Below are 15,183 nucleotides of genomic sequence, written 5' to 3' on the forward strand. Positions count from 1 at the left end.
TCAATGTTATGTTTTTTATGCCCTCAATTCCTGATCCTGTGCTCGTTTAGTTTGTATTTGCGCTGTCATGATGTTGACAGCTGTCTGACGCCATAATAAAGACTTTCAAATATCAGTGACACACCTGCATGGGTGAGTTGATCATCCACAGCAACCCTGAGAGTGTCTAATCTCTGCGTGCTTTCAGCAAAACTTAAATGCTGATACCTGCGCAATGCCTTGATGAGACTAAATGTTTGCGGAACCAGCTTCTGGTCTCATCCTCCACCCAATCATTTGATTGTCATGATGAGTCCACATCATGAGTACTTTGGATATTTAGCTCTCCGTAAGGAAGAGGACAAAAGAGGCCGCCTCCTCTACTAGCGGCAGGTGTTCGAGACTGCTAATACTGTCATACAAACACACAGAGGCAGGAGCTGGAAGGAGTGTGTGTGTGTGTGTGTGTGTGTGTGTGCTGTACACTTGAAGTGAGATATACCTAGGAAATGTTGTGTGTACAAGTGTGTGAACACATCGCAGTTAGGAGGACAATATTCTTTGTTTGTTGTCAAGAAATATAACCACAGCAGGAACTATGTCCACATCTCTGCAAGTGTGTGTGTGTGTATTAGTTAATATCATCACACTGTGGAAGCAGAAACACAAACACACACACACTGAGCAGAGAAATACAAAGAGAGGTCCATGGGCTGAATTAGATGGCAACATGTAATTTATACACTCTTCAGCTCAATATTTTCCTGTTTTGTTTTTATAAACCACAACATCATTTGTGCACATATACCTTGTTTGTTTTTGTGTATTTGCATCCCAGCTCTCTTGCTGCTTTGAGAACGTGAAATGATATTACTTTTTTTCCCCTCCTTCTATTTTGCCCTCAGACTCTATAGAGACCTCTGGTGTTTTCCGTTACAGGTGACTGATCCATTTATTTGTTGTTTACTGTTTGTTTTGGTTACCGCGTGGCTCCCAAAGCACTGCAATAAGGGTTCAGAAAGGTGCAAATTGGAATTGAAACACAGCTGGTTGTCTTCAATTTGGAGTTTTTACTTGTCGGGCATACAAATTCAGTTATTGGTGTTGACTACTGATTTTTGAGCTGTCAAGTATGCTCTTAATAGTTGGGTAACTGTAGCTGATTACATTTTAGTTTGGCAGAAGACACCAGCAATGGATTTATCGAAGAATTTTCTGCTGCTCCTTTACAGGAAAGATGTTAGCATGAGTGTTACTTTACCCCAAAAGTTTATTGTTCTTTTCATATTACTCACAAATATTGTCTTGAGCTCACAGAGATGTGTTTTTCTCTCCTGTATCACTTCTTTGTGACTCCCAAATGCAGACAGAGCCAGCCATGTATATATTTAGCTTGAAGCTAACGGTGACTGGTTACTAACAACAGGCACAGCAACAAAACAACAGCAAAACTGCCTTAAAACTTCAATTTAAAAAGAACACCAGCTGGTATGATCCACATCTTTCTTTGTCCAGCTGTATGCTCAGTAATCGACAAACAGTTTTTGAGAGCTACAGGAGAGTTATTGAGACAGATACAGAAACGTGACAAAGTGAGAGAAGTAATGAAGAAAAGTCACGCGTGAGGCCAAAGGCTGGCAAAAACAGTGGCAGAACGGACAATCCAACAATGACTGAAACAGAAAATCAAACCATGGTGCAATGCAAACTTTACGATTACACAACATCAGGTAGAAGAACACAAACGCAGGGAAGCAGCTGATAAGACAGGACTGTGGCTAACAAGGACGAATTAACACGCTGGTGAGCCACAAAAAAAGGCGGGAAAATGGACAGAGACAGGAAGAATAGCTAAAACACACTGAAGAGAAATGAATGGCAAAATACAGCAGGAACTGGTAAGGGGTCTAATATAAACCACAAGGAGAAAGATAAAAAATACCAACGAAAGACCAAAGCAAAGAGTCCATGATAATCCAGTCCAGAACTGAGGCTAAAACTTGCTGCGGAACGCCAGGCAGTGGAGGCCCAGCAGTGCAGCTGTGCTGTGTTTTAGAACGTAATTCCAGTTGAAGGAGATGACACAAAGGTATGGTTTTCAAAACCTTACCAGATGTGCTGCTGTGAGAAAACATCTGGGCCTGACCTATCAAGTTAATTTTGTTCATTAGGCTTTGCCTCAGAGAATTGAAATGAGATCAATATGACATATTTCCCTTAGAGCGTGTTTTCTGTCTGTCACTGATTCAATGATCAAGATGAAAACTCCCTCCTCGCTACTTCAGTTCATCAAACTGCATCTTCTGTTATTGATTAAGAGACCCCAAGCAGCAGAAATTACTTTTGAGACTTTTAACATTTATATCCAGGTCAACTTTTCAGTGTGGTATTTAAATACAGGCCACATCATAAAAGGCAAAATGCTGTCAGCCTGCACATGACTACTACACATGCGGTACCCCTTCAGAGCTTTTCAACGCCCCTGAGATGCCCTTCGAGCAGTCCGTGATGCCTGACCTGCTGGCAGAGCAGCCTCCAGGACGGACTCAGCAGGCCTTAACGGAGCGAGATCCTCAAGATGACTCTTAAAAAGGTCAGTAGTTCAATTACTGCCAACACTGATTCACCTATCAAGGCTTTTAAGATCTACCGTCTCCTCTCCTTTTTGCTCATTAAGTTGGGTCTTAATGTGAAACGCTAACATTTACATACATATGCTGCCAATTACCCTCAAGAGTACCCATCTTTTGGTTACCATGGAGACACAGGAGGAAGAAAAATTAATAGGGGGGAGTATTTAGGTGCTGTCTTATTGATTGTTATGCATCTTACACACAAGTTGCTTAAAAATCCTCTATTGGCCTATTTATGTGGTCTTATATTGCAATGGATGTTAAAAATAAGGTACTGAGAGATAAACCGACCGTTTGAAAGATTGCTCTAAATAGTTGCATTCAGAGGCTTTTTAAAAGAACGTGCAAAAAAAACAAAAACAAACAAAGAATAAAAACACCTGCTTAAATATATGACATCGCCTCAGCGGCAATTTAAAATGACAGAATATAAAGTCGCTCATAAAAGGATACAATCCAACTTTTTTTCATGTGCAAAATAGGCAATCTAAATGCAGTGAGAGCAAAATAAGATGCTGCTTCTCTTGTACTTTTATTAGCAGATTTGATATAAAATGCCTTATCAAGTGAATCAAATCATTCAAGTGGCATCAGCTTCTCTCAGTTTCACTGAGGTTTGACGAAGCAATGTTTGTACAAACACCACATAAACACACACGTAAGCCATTCAAATACTTATTAGGACGTAGGAGTCAGAATTTGGAAAGTTGAGGCCCGATTAGAAATGTGGAAAAACATTTGGAATAGAATAGATTATAAAACTAATAATTGAATAATAAAACAAAATGGGTTGATGTCATAAAATTAAGTTTAAAAAATGAATGTCTTAAAGTGATATCAGAGCCATCAGGGAACTAAACAAGTAACATAAAGCTCTAAAAGTCTCTCTAAATGCCAAAGTAACAGTGAGACACACGTCGCTCCTCCCAAACAGCCAATCATGTCTTGCCAATCGTGTTTCTGCACGGACGCACTGGCAAGGAGCGGTGGAGACGGTTCTTATGCGGCACTTGATGAAATCCCACCACAACGTACAGAATCTGTCTCAGTGCGCATTCTGCACAAGTCATTCTGCTAAAAATAATCAAAATGATAAGCAGATCGTCTACCATCTAACATCTACCAGTCTTCTCCAGTTATTTCTGTATTTGTTATACAGCTATAGAAATGAAATTATTTCATACTTAAATGAAGGCAGTTGTCTCTCGGTGGCGGCTCTGCTTCCATTTCACAAGTATAATTACCCAGCGCAGCAGGGAGAGTCATTTCACTTTGAAATACAGTTTAGACAAATCTGCATTTGAGTAAAATGGAGATGCGTCAAGTGTTTGAGGAAACTGTTATTACATGTGTATCTAAGTAGAACTGAGGTTTTCAACGTCTGCCTGCAGGGAAAATGTAATTTGAAAAGGCTGAGACATGCCTGTTGGAGATTTTTAAAAAGGGGCCAGAGAGGGAGAGAGAGTGAGGAGAGAGAAAGACATGGAGGGGAATAAAGAAAACCGAGTGCTGTGAATCTGACAAAAACAGAAATGTGATGGAAATAAGGAGAGATAATGAATGATCGTCTTCATGCCTGGTCCTCCCATCTTTGTCTTTGACTCCAGAGTGATGAGGCGTTCGTGGCCTTGAGATGTAACTGAGCCAGGCGGTGAGAATTTTCATTACTACTTGTAAACACCCACAAATATCTTGGTACGAATTATGAATGCACTCGTCAACTGAAATAAACATCAACAAAGAAAACACGTACACGTGGAAACGTGCTTGCACTTCCACCGCGTCGTAAATGCAACACAAAACACACAAGTTGCGGTCCTCTGACAGCTAATTCACCAAAGCGGGAATGATGAAGCGGCTGTCTATAAATGTCAAATACACTAGAGACAACAACATCAGTCACATGCGTTTGGATTAATATGCTTGCAGCTATTAAAGGACCATTTAAATATAAATGAAAGAAGACTCCAAGAGCTTTCATTTGAGTTACATTGTCCCATTTGTTTCAATTTTAAGTTGATTTCATCTCAGTCTGATCAAGTCACTGAAGGATACAGGTCTGACAGCCATCGCAGACTGGTACACAAATTTTCACTCCACGTCCGCAGCTGGAAGGACTCTCCACCCTTCCTCAAGACAGCTTCAAATTCATATACAAGTCAGACATTTTGATAAATATCGTTTTATAGGTTTTGGTTTTTTTTAAAACACCCAAACATCATCATACCAGAGAGAGAAGAAACAACTTCAGAACTTTCAACCCCAATTTGATGGTACGCTGAGTTGTGAACGAGGACAACAGAAGGGCCTTCATTTTTCTTCAAACACTGAATGAAATATGACTGCTATCATGTTGTGCTGCTTTCAGGGACGAGAGACTAGAAATGAAGTCTCATTGTCATCCCTGATCAATGGCTGGACGGTAAGATGAGTGATGGATAAATGACAGAAGACTGATTACGTACCCTTCATGTCCACCTTGAGATAGAAGTTGCTTAGATTTACCTCAATTAAACCCACTTTTGTCGTGACTAATCCAGTGCAGAGATATATTGATAAACTGAGAGGTGGTATGTGATATGATGTCGTAAGATCTGGATCTGGTTCTGGATCAAATCCAAAATGGATTGTCCCTCATCTAAACTCTATCATCCTACCAACTTCCATCACAATCCAATCCTTACTTTTGGAGTTACCTACTTTGCACGCACTACAAGTTTTAAAATCCCGACCGACTGATAAATCTGGTTGCATCACCCATAAAAGCAGAGGAGCTTTCCTCTAATCTCAAACAAGGCAAGGTTTGAAAATAATGGTTGAAACAACACACACTCAAGGATCTCATTCATGCGACCGTGCCAAAGGGAGGGAAGACTGACACGGAGCAAGAGTTGCTTCAGTAACACAAAGCAGGGAGAAAAATTAGCGTTGAGTTTAGCGTCGCTTGTTGACACTGTCAGCTGCTCCAACCTCGCCTTGTCATTGTGATTCTGAACGGAAAGCACGGAGATAATCATCCCAATTAACATCAAAGATGGTTGACAGATGGACAGAATGACTTTTGATTGATTCGCTGATTGATTGAAGGCATGTTTACAGAAAAGCAGCTCTTTACATTTTCCCCTCTGTTTGTCTCGTCTTCTGTGTTAGAGTGGCAGATATAAATAATGTGTCCAAAAAAGTGTGTTTTTCTGGAGTAGTGGGCAGTCCTGGGATGTCCATCTTGTTTATGGAGCCTCAGTAGCATTTCAATATGTCGGTCTGCCTGACAGGTGTGTATGACACACAGACACACACCCATCAGTCCGCAGCTGTCTAGGACTTGTTTATGGTAGCGTTTCAGTGACAGTTTACTTTAGAAGCAGCTTGTGATGTGACAGGCTGTTTTACAGCAGCTTCAGAATAAATGCACGAAGATGAATGGAAGCTACATATGCACAGATTTGGTTATAGAAAAATCATCTATTTTAGGAAAAGCGTAGGATACTGTCCTTCCAGAATAAATGCTTCTTACGTATTTCCTCCAAGCAGATGCAAACAAACAGCACCTTCCTACTGCGATATAAATATAAATATTTGTTCATCCATTCCTGTGTGACTCAGTCATTTTGTAATCAGACAAAGAAAACAAGCCAAATGGGATTTTCCTCAAGCATCCCCCTCTTGATTTAAAGTGAAACATCTTTGACTTGTGGTGTTAAAACTTCCAAGTGTTTTTAGGGGCCATCACAGGTTTTCCTGAAAGTCTTTGCCAGAGGAAAAAAAAAAAACAGCTTTCATAGATTTGTTTTTTCCTTGCTTGTATGAGTGAGAAAGTGAATTTCCCTGTGCATCACCAGTGCATTTACAACATTTTGGGTGTTCAAAAAGTTTGCAGTTACATGCCTGAAATGAGATCTGCGGATAACACAAGTTTGACTTATTTTAGGCTTTTGTTCTACAGAATAAAAAAGTGAATACCGCACTAGTGCGTTTCAAAGCCTGTAATGCATCTTAAAAGAAGCAGAGGTTTTAACAAGTGGCTAAACAAGACAAAAGGGGTTGTTGGTGATTATATCATCTCTCTTCTCGTCTTCCCGGTTCCAGGTCGCGGGGGCAGCAGCCTCAGCAAGGAAGCCCAGACTGTCCTCTCCCCAGCCACGTCCACCAGCACTTCCAGGGGAATCCCGAGGCGTTCCCAGACCAGCAGAGAGATATAATCCCTCCAGCGTGTCCTGGGTCGGCCCCGAGGCCTCCTACCAGTTAGACATGCCTGGATAACCTCCAGAGGGAGGTGTCCAGGAGGCATCCTCACCAGATGCCCGAACCATCTCAACTGGCTCCTCTTGACATGGAGGAGCAGCGGTTCTACTCTGAGTCCCTCCCGAATGACTGAGCTCCTCATCCCATCTCTAAGGGAGAGCCCAGCCACCGCTTGTATTCGCAGTCTCGTTCCTTCAGTCATTACCCAAAGCTCATGACCACAGGTGAGGGTTGGAACGTAGATGGACCGCTAAATCGGGAGCTTCAGCTTTTGGCTAAGCTCCCTCTTTTCCACAACAGACTGGTTTAGCGCCGCATCACTGCGGACACCGCGACAGTCTCCTGCTTTATCCTACCCTCACCGTGGCCTCAGACTTGAAGGTGCTGATTCTGATTTTTTGCCACGGATCTTATTTACAACAGTGATCTAGAATCCCATGACGATGCTTACCTCCAGCTTGACCTGCAGACTGCATAAAACTATCTGTAAAATTCACCCTTAAATTTTACTGCATTTTTTTTCTCTTCTTTAGCAAATTGATATCAACGCAGCAGAATGTTGCAAGGAGGACAGTTCAGTGTTAAAGAGGTATTTCACCCAAACATGAATCCTAATTCTACTCACTGTAATGCCGATGGAGGGTTGAGTGAAATTTTTCGTCCAGAATAAACTGGGCTTCAAGACATTTGGATTACTTCAGATGACACAGGAGGCATTTCATGGTTGGGGGGGGGGGGGGGGGGTAGTCGGAAATTTGGTCTCCGTTCACTTCAGTGGTTTTGGAGAGTACTGCCACACCTTTCCTTTTCCTGTAAGATAACAGCAGTGTAGGGTGAGTTAGGTAATGACTGAGTTTTCATTTTGAGAGAACTAACCCTTTAAGGAGTGATCCCACCTTCACTATTGACGTGTCGACCAGCCGGTCATCGGTGCTGGTTGACTTACAGTACCATCAGATGTACTCTTGACTTGATAATTGTAACTCCAACAAAGTGCTACATAGAGCATCCAAGTCCATCCAAGTGGAGTTTTTTTATTTTGGAGATTTTTAAAAATATATACATATTTATAAAATACAACCAATATTCATGAAAAACTTGTTTTATTTTCAACTGTTTTTCAAAAGCTGACGTTAAATTCTTGCCCGCACACAGGACCAGAGGAGGATGCCTAACATAGCAGGTTGCCATCCCTGATTATGCTAATGATTCAGTCCTCCTCATTAAACTCCTCATTAACAGGCAAGCAGGTGAATTTATTCTGCTCCTGTGTTACTGGCTTCTACTCTTGTAGTATTCTGCCGGTGTTAATTCTGAGGGGCTGTAGTGGTCACAGGAGCTGATCCGGACAAAAAATCATGTGGGCAAATGTTCCCAGTCTGACAGATGACACCGATCGGGCTTAAATAAACAATTGAAACTAATTTGTGCAGTTAAAAGTTGGGCCCCGCTCAGAGCACATGTACAAGGAAACTTGCAAACAGTAAACAAGGTTTATATCAACAGAAAATACTCAGGCATCAAGCCTGATGAATGGGTGGCAGCTCCTTGATCTAAAACCTTGTCCCTGTGACATCCTGGATTTAAAGCCTTTATGTCCGTCTCCCTCGGAACCTTCCCTATTTGTCTTCATTTTAAGTACCCAATGAAAAAGACAAAACGCCCAGAAAACAAAGCCAGAAAAAATGCAGCATGACACCCTGGATTTCAGCCTATGAAATTTGTAGCACCTTAGTGTATGTGAGAGAGAGAGAAAATGGGATACTATTTCTGCGTAAGGAAAAGGACGAGGACAGACAGCAGATGTTAAATCAGTGTCGTGGCTTCACTATTGATTTGGACATGCATGCGCTGTTATGTGTTGACATAATGACAAACCACTGAATGGGAACAAGCCTTCCAGCTTGAATATGGACACAAATACACCCTCGGGCAGGCACATGCACAGACTATCTCACTCACTAACAGCCGTGTACACACACACACGCACACACTTAAACAGACAACGAACACACTTTGGTCTCCCTTGCTGAAGTGTGTGATTGCAGCGATTGCTGAGTGACTGTCAGATTGCAGGGCAGCATCACTATGGAAGCCTCATGCATTTTGATAGCGTCTTAGCTCCTCTTCCTTTCTCCTGCTTCCGCTCCATGAGCCATCATTTTACACCTCGATACATGAATCTCGTACTCCCCATCAAGTACACGTGTTGAATAATTTTACAACTGTGTCTTTGCGACCTTTCTGTCTTGATGTTAAAATGTCTCCGGGTTTTGCAGCCCTTTTAAATATTCACTTTCATAAATTCATTCTGTTTTTGTAATGTATCACTATTACTGTACTGTTACAATTGTAAATTAGTTACTGATGTTGGTTACTGAACTTGTGAAAACACAAGAAAATTGGCATCGGGGGGCAGGTTGGGAAGAGACGTCAGAGCTCGCAGCAGAAGACGAGCGTTCGAGTCTTTCTTGATAACACCACCGGTGTTACCATCCTTACCCAAGAGCACAGGTTTTGGGCCTAACACAACCAGATTGTTTTTCTTTCTGTTTTATACTAGAAATAAGTCAAACATACTTGGAAAGACCTTTTTTTTTTTTTTGCGGTGTAACAATTTAAATGTCGCACCAGCAGAAAGAATTCCAGTATAGATGCCGTAAATTCCATCATTAACCCTACAGAGTGAAGAGTCAGTTATAGCACATCGTTTTGGAGGACGCAAGTAATAAAGCCTGTTCTTCGTGACTATATTCATCAGATATTTATACATTTGGAACTTCTATATTTCAAGTAAATTTGCGCTTTCATTTTCTGCGAGTCTAGATTTTGTCTCTTTGTTCCTGGTTAAATTCTAATGTTCAGGGGGAAAAAAGTGTCGCTAAACAAACCTCAGCACATCGATTGAAGGCATGCCAACAAAAAAGAAGAAGAAAATTCACAGTTGTTGAAAAAGAAACATTCCCCAGGAATAAAAATGAGTCACAACGCAGTAGGTTTTCGCTGTGACTGCATAATACTGGAGTTTAATTCACTCAATAAAAAGTTCATTTTGTTTTCCTCACAACCTTAAATCACTTCATTGGACTTGGACAATATGAAGTAAGCACAGCAGAAACATCTCGAAGAGAGAGTCAGAGCAATATGTGAAGTGATAAGCATTTTACATTCGAGCACGGCTGGATGTGCTGATCTGAACGTGTACATTTCAATAAACGTACAAAATGGCAAATAGTACCCTAATGCATCGGTTAATTCAGCCTTCCACCACTATTTACTGGAAATACATCTGTTTTAAAGATGAAAGTGATTTCATTGCTGCTGGGTTGCAGAATCGCTGTCCTGTGCTCACGGCGGACTTTCCGGGAGAAGCGAGGATCACCCCCCTCCTGCCTCTGGGCTCCTTCACTAGACAACACTCATTCTTCACTTTATCTCAAACTTCATTCCAAGTTTCTCTCTGAAGTCATGCGGAGGCTGAATGTTCATGCGACGTGATAATGAATCGAGTAAATTCATCTCTTATCTCATTACTGAGACATCAGCTTATTCGCCAGGAAGTGAAATATGGACACCACTCAGAACTATATCAATAATTCTGTTTTGCACCAAAGCATCAGGAGAAAGTCTCTCCAACATAGACTTGGCTTAAACAGACTAAGCTTACATTTGGGATGAAACGTATACTTGAATACAGGATGATAATGATAAACTGTTGATCTACCGTGGCCTCTCGAACAGCCACTGAAGCTCAGATTACACTGGTAGCGATTTGAGAGCATCCACAAGTGTGTGTGTGTGTGTGTGTGTGTGTGTGTGTGCATGTGGGTGTGGGTGTGCGTGTGTGTGTGTACACACGCATGCAAGAGAGAGAGAGAGAGAGAGTGTGTGTGTCTGTATTTGTGTGTGTGTGTGTGTGTGTGTGTGTGTGTACATCACTTCCCTACCTGTCAACAGAGTGTTGCAGCTCACTGACTGACTGATCGTGTGCCTTGATTGGATCCCAGTTGCCGGGACGTGGAACATTAGCTCTCTGATAGGTAGAAAGACGGATTTTTGGCTTTCTTTTTTTTTTCAGTCTGACACATCACAGATAAAAATCGCTGTAAGAAAAGTTAATTGAAAATATAGTGACAGAAAGGACTTTGTCAGAAGAAGTTTGAGATGCAACTATGAGTTCACTTCATTACGAGATTAGAGCAAATCTCTAACACCGGTCAGTGAGCGACAAACGAATCATCAGCACTCTTTAGTCATGAAAAACAACTCAACCTATGAATACAACAATAATTCAACACATCCTGGCATCTAGTCGTGCTCATGACATCACTCTGGAGACTCCTAATGATCCCATTTGCAAAAGAGATTAGTTGGGAATGAACAAATCACTCGTGAGTTTCACTCTTCTGCAGGGAGTGTTGGGGAGGGAGTGGGGGAGCGGGGTGAGAATTAGTAAGCAGTTATGATGATGGAGGGCAGCTGACAGTGTGAGACATTCAAAGTTGTGTTTACCCGACTGTTTTATGTCTTCTCTGCATGTCTTTCTGCTTCATTGAGAGAACTTTCCCAGGGCTTAATGAGTTCAGAGCCTTGGGCATTTGAGATTGATGTGATCCCTGTTAAGGAGGTAACTTTTCAGAAGTATTCTGGGTGTGCAGTATAATCCATGTAGTCACTCTCGTGGAATGTAGTCTGTGTAAACACTACAAATATCAGCGGCAGGTCACGGTGGACGGCGTCATATCAGGCTGGAATACAGAAGGTGATATTTCTTTCCCGTGATGTGTGACTACCGCTAACATCAATCATCAGAACAAGACACAGGTGCCACTTTAAAGCCGCTTTAATAAATATTTTTCATTCTGGCCTAAATGATTACCTGCATATGAAAAGTGCTGCTTCTAGTGACAATGCCATGACATCCTGTATTTAGATTCTTTCATCTCAGCTTTTGTAACCTACTGTACATCCAGCAAATAAATGGCAGACTCGCTGGTGAACACGTGTCCGTGTGGCTGGATGTAATGTTTGTCCCCAGCAGATAACATTTCGTTGCTTGGCTGGCACAAACACTTCCTTGTTGTAATTTTACCAGGATGGCACCTTCCGTTGTTGATAAGACATGTATTCTTTTCCGCTCTCAAATATATTCCTTTACACCTGGACCATACGAAAGCCGTCTGATAGGTAGAGCATTACACGTCCCTCTGATTCCTCACTATAGCTCGAGTTTGAGCACAGCTGGTCACAAGTGAAGACCTGTTTGTCACGTTGTAGTGGACAGATTGGATCATGACTTCATTAGTTTGCACTTTTTTCTGCTGATACAGCGTTCTCTCATGTAACTCACACGCCTTTTCATTATTTTTGTTATATGCACTTCTTACACACTACTCAATACGACTGCTGCTTCGATGGTCACTTCCTACGGCTGTATTTTCTGAAGCATGTTGGGAGGCTGCACCTCTCTGCTAACGTCAAGAGGTTGTTCCTGTCCAACCCTCAAGTTAGCACTAGCAGCTAGCGCCAACATGGCGCTCCAGACGAGCGCCCAGCTCAGACGATGTCTGTAGGCTATTTATTCAGATTTTGGGGTTGGTGGTCAGTCCCAAAATAAGCAAAACTGGAGGTGGTTGGGTTTTGGCTTCAAGGTGAAAAAGTTAGGGTGACTTGGCTTCTCTTCATTTCATTGTTCAGTTCCAAGCTTCCACACTCACTGCTGCCCAATTTTGTAATTACACCTGAGCCCCTGTGCTAATTGTTAAGCCCCGCCCACTACCAGCCCGCCAAAATAAAAGAAGTAGTGATGTGTGAAACTACAAGCATAAATTAACAGAAAGGGGAAATTTGCTCCATACTCTTCAAGCCATCCTTCATTGCATTTTACATTTTCAACATTTAATCTCCCATTCATAAATTTCCAAACAAGCGATTTACCAACTGTCACCCCTACAACCTCGTTTCACTATTCCTATTTCACTATTCCTAATAAGTCAGTGTTTTCGATGTAACTAATCATGTCAACTCCTGTTTTATGTCTTGGTTTTTAGCAACAGTTGTACTTTTTTTTTCAAAAACTTTTTTGTTTCAGGTGATTGTACACTAATGAAAACAGAGTTATGAATATTGTCTTCCTCGTCTCTGCCAATACTCCATCCTTGTTTCTACACAGTGGACCTTCAAAAACCTCACCACAAGGTCCATTTAGTAGTTCTGGGTCTTTTCATCGGGCCACCTGATCCTCATTAGCAGCTGAGATTGCTAGTTGGCAAAGAACACTTGATGTTCACATTTTAATTTTCCTGAGCACAAGAAAATGGAAAAATTAACTGGTTCAATGACAGCTGGCAGAGCTAATCTAAGAATGTAAATCATGTCGTATGAGCAAGAACGACGGAAATGAACCTTGAGGTCAGACTAGTCAAAGCTGTTTTCAAGGTGAAGTATGACCCTGAGTTGGCGTTGATACAGAATGACATGTACACACTCAAGATAAGACAGTGTACTCAAATATGGAGGGGGTCATGTTGGTTTGTTGACATTGTGATGCTGCATCCTGGATCTTTAATTTTACAAGTCTGGGATGAATGAAGTGTTCCAGGTCAAGGACATTTCTCAGTTGAGTATGTTTTTAGTGAGAGATGTCTGGAGGCTGGCTGACAGCTTGGATAACACACACATACACACACACACACACACACACACACGGTCACACTCTCCTGCCTGCATTCTGTTTAATTCACACACGCACAAATATCAAGCAGAGCATAGTGGTTAGCAGTATGGCTAACACTATCCGACCATGTGGTGTGGTGTTAATCACACCTATGTCCATTAGCACCTTACCATGCACACACAAAGTCACACACAAACACATACACACACCCCATGGAGAAGGGAATTCCAGATGGTCATAACAGAATGAAGAAAGAAAGAAAGAAAGAAAGAAAGAAAGAAAGAAAGAAAGAAAGAAAGAAAAGCCGAATGCTATAGCAAATATTTATTAATAGCCTCACTGATAATGTCTGATTGTAGGTTGTGATGTCAGATGACCTGATGATTGATGGTTACAATACACCATTAGTCTGACAACCAAACATCTGAATTCTTGATGTTCTGACTTTTGGCTGTCAGTTTTTAAATTTGACACACAGAGTGAGCTGAGTTAGTATCCTTTTGGTGTCACCTGGTAAAGTCCATGTTCACTCAACTGAGGGGAGAGAGCTCACTCTTGGAAACCAAAACCATAACAATTGTGTGAAAGGTCCATCCATCCATTTTATTCTGCTTATCCCAGCAGCCTTCAGGTGAGAGGCGGGGTTTCACCCTGGACAGGTCACCAGTCCATCACATGCCCAACACATAGAGACAGACAACCATTCACACTCACAGCCACACCTACGGTCAATTTAGAGTATCAATGAGCCTCGTCCCCTCTTGATGTCTTGTACCTTGAGAGAACCTGCGCAGGCACAGTGAGAACATGCAGACGCTCGAACCCTGAACTGAGGTTCGAACCCTGAACTGAGGCTCGAACCCTGAATCCTCTCGCTGTGAGGCGACAGTGCTAACCACTGCACCACCGTGCCGCTGTGTGAAAGGTGAAAAAGGATTTTAGTAGAGCTGATCAGAACAGTAATGAGGATTTTGTTGGTTTGAGTTTGTTTGGAAATGCCCTTGATCCGTTATACTGATACAAAATCAAACCTAAAAGTTATTTAACCTTTTTTGTGATGTCGCTTGTCATTGTTCAGCAGTGTACGTATGGTTTATTTTTCTATAATGTTAGTCATCGTATAATTTTCCGTTAACAAAATCTCCCTGACAACTGAAAAATTGTATCTCACTGGGACATCATAATAAATGAGGGGGAAATTAATTAAATGTTGTGATCTGACTATTGACTGCTGGCCGCCAGTAGACATTTTTATAGACAGAAGAGTTAATCAGTTTATTGAATTAGTAATAACAAATTCACGATTAGCTGCAGCATTTACTTATCATTGAACATGCAGAAACTATGGTGTAAGATTTTAAAAATAGTGCATAAATCAGTAGTTCCTACCAGCAATAAAATTATGGAACATCATTTTATGGAATTTAAACATTAAGAAGTTGTTTTAATTTCTTAAAAAAAGAAAGAAAAACAACTTGTAGTTACTCAACCATTAGTGAATCATGCCTGTGGACGAGCTTTAATCTCAGCAGAATCACACATCAATTCCTTTTTCTGTGGCTTCATTATAATTTCTCATTTTTTGCCTGGTAGCAGGTCCCTGCTGGCCAGTTGAAATTTACACTGATTCTGTATGCAGTGTCATCCGTGTTT

General features: G+C 41.5%; 1 long non-coding RNA gene across 1 annotated transcript; it reads left to right on the top strand.

Moving 5' to 3' along the window:
- Window positions 1–1,815: 1,815 nt before the first annotated feature.
- On the top strand, window positions 1,816–5,926 carry LOC147260222 (uncharacterized). The gene is made up of 5 exons (XR_015116275.1): window positions 1,816–1,877; window positions 2,447–2,572; window positions 4,220–4,263; window positions 4,981–5,034; window positions 5,763–5,926. It is a non-coding gene; the product is annotated as an uncharacterized LOC147260222 (long non-coding RNA).
- Window positions 5,927–15,183: the final 9,257 nt, after the last annotated feature.

Source organism: Aulostomus chinensis, chromosome 6, assembly GCF_037954235.1.
Source record: "Aulostomus chinensis isolate RoL2024-O1b breed Wild chromosome 6, RoL_Achi_v1.0, whole genome shotgun sequence".
In the NCBI taxonomy this organism is placed as follows: Eukaryota; Metazoa; Chordata; class Actinopteri; order Syngnathiformes; family Aulostomidae; genus Aulostomus; species Aulostomus chinensis.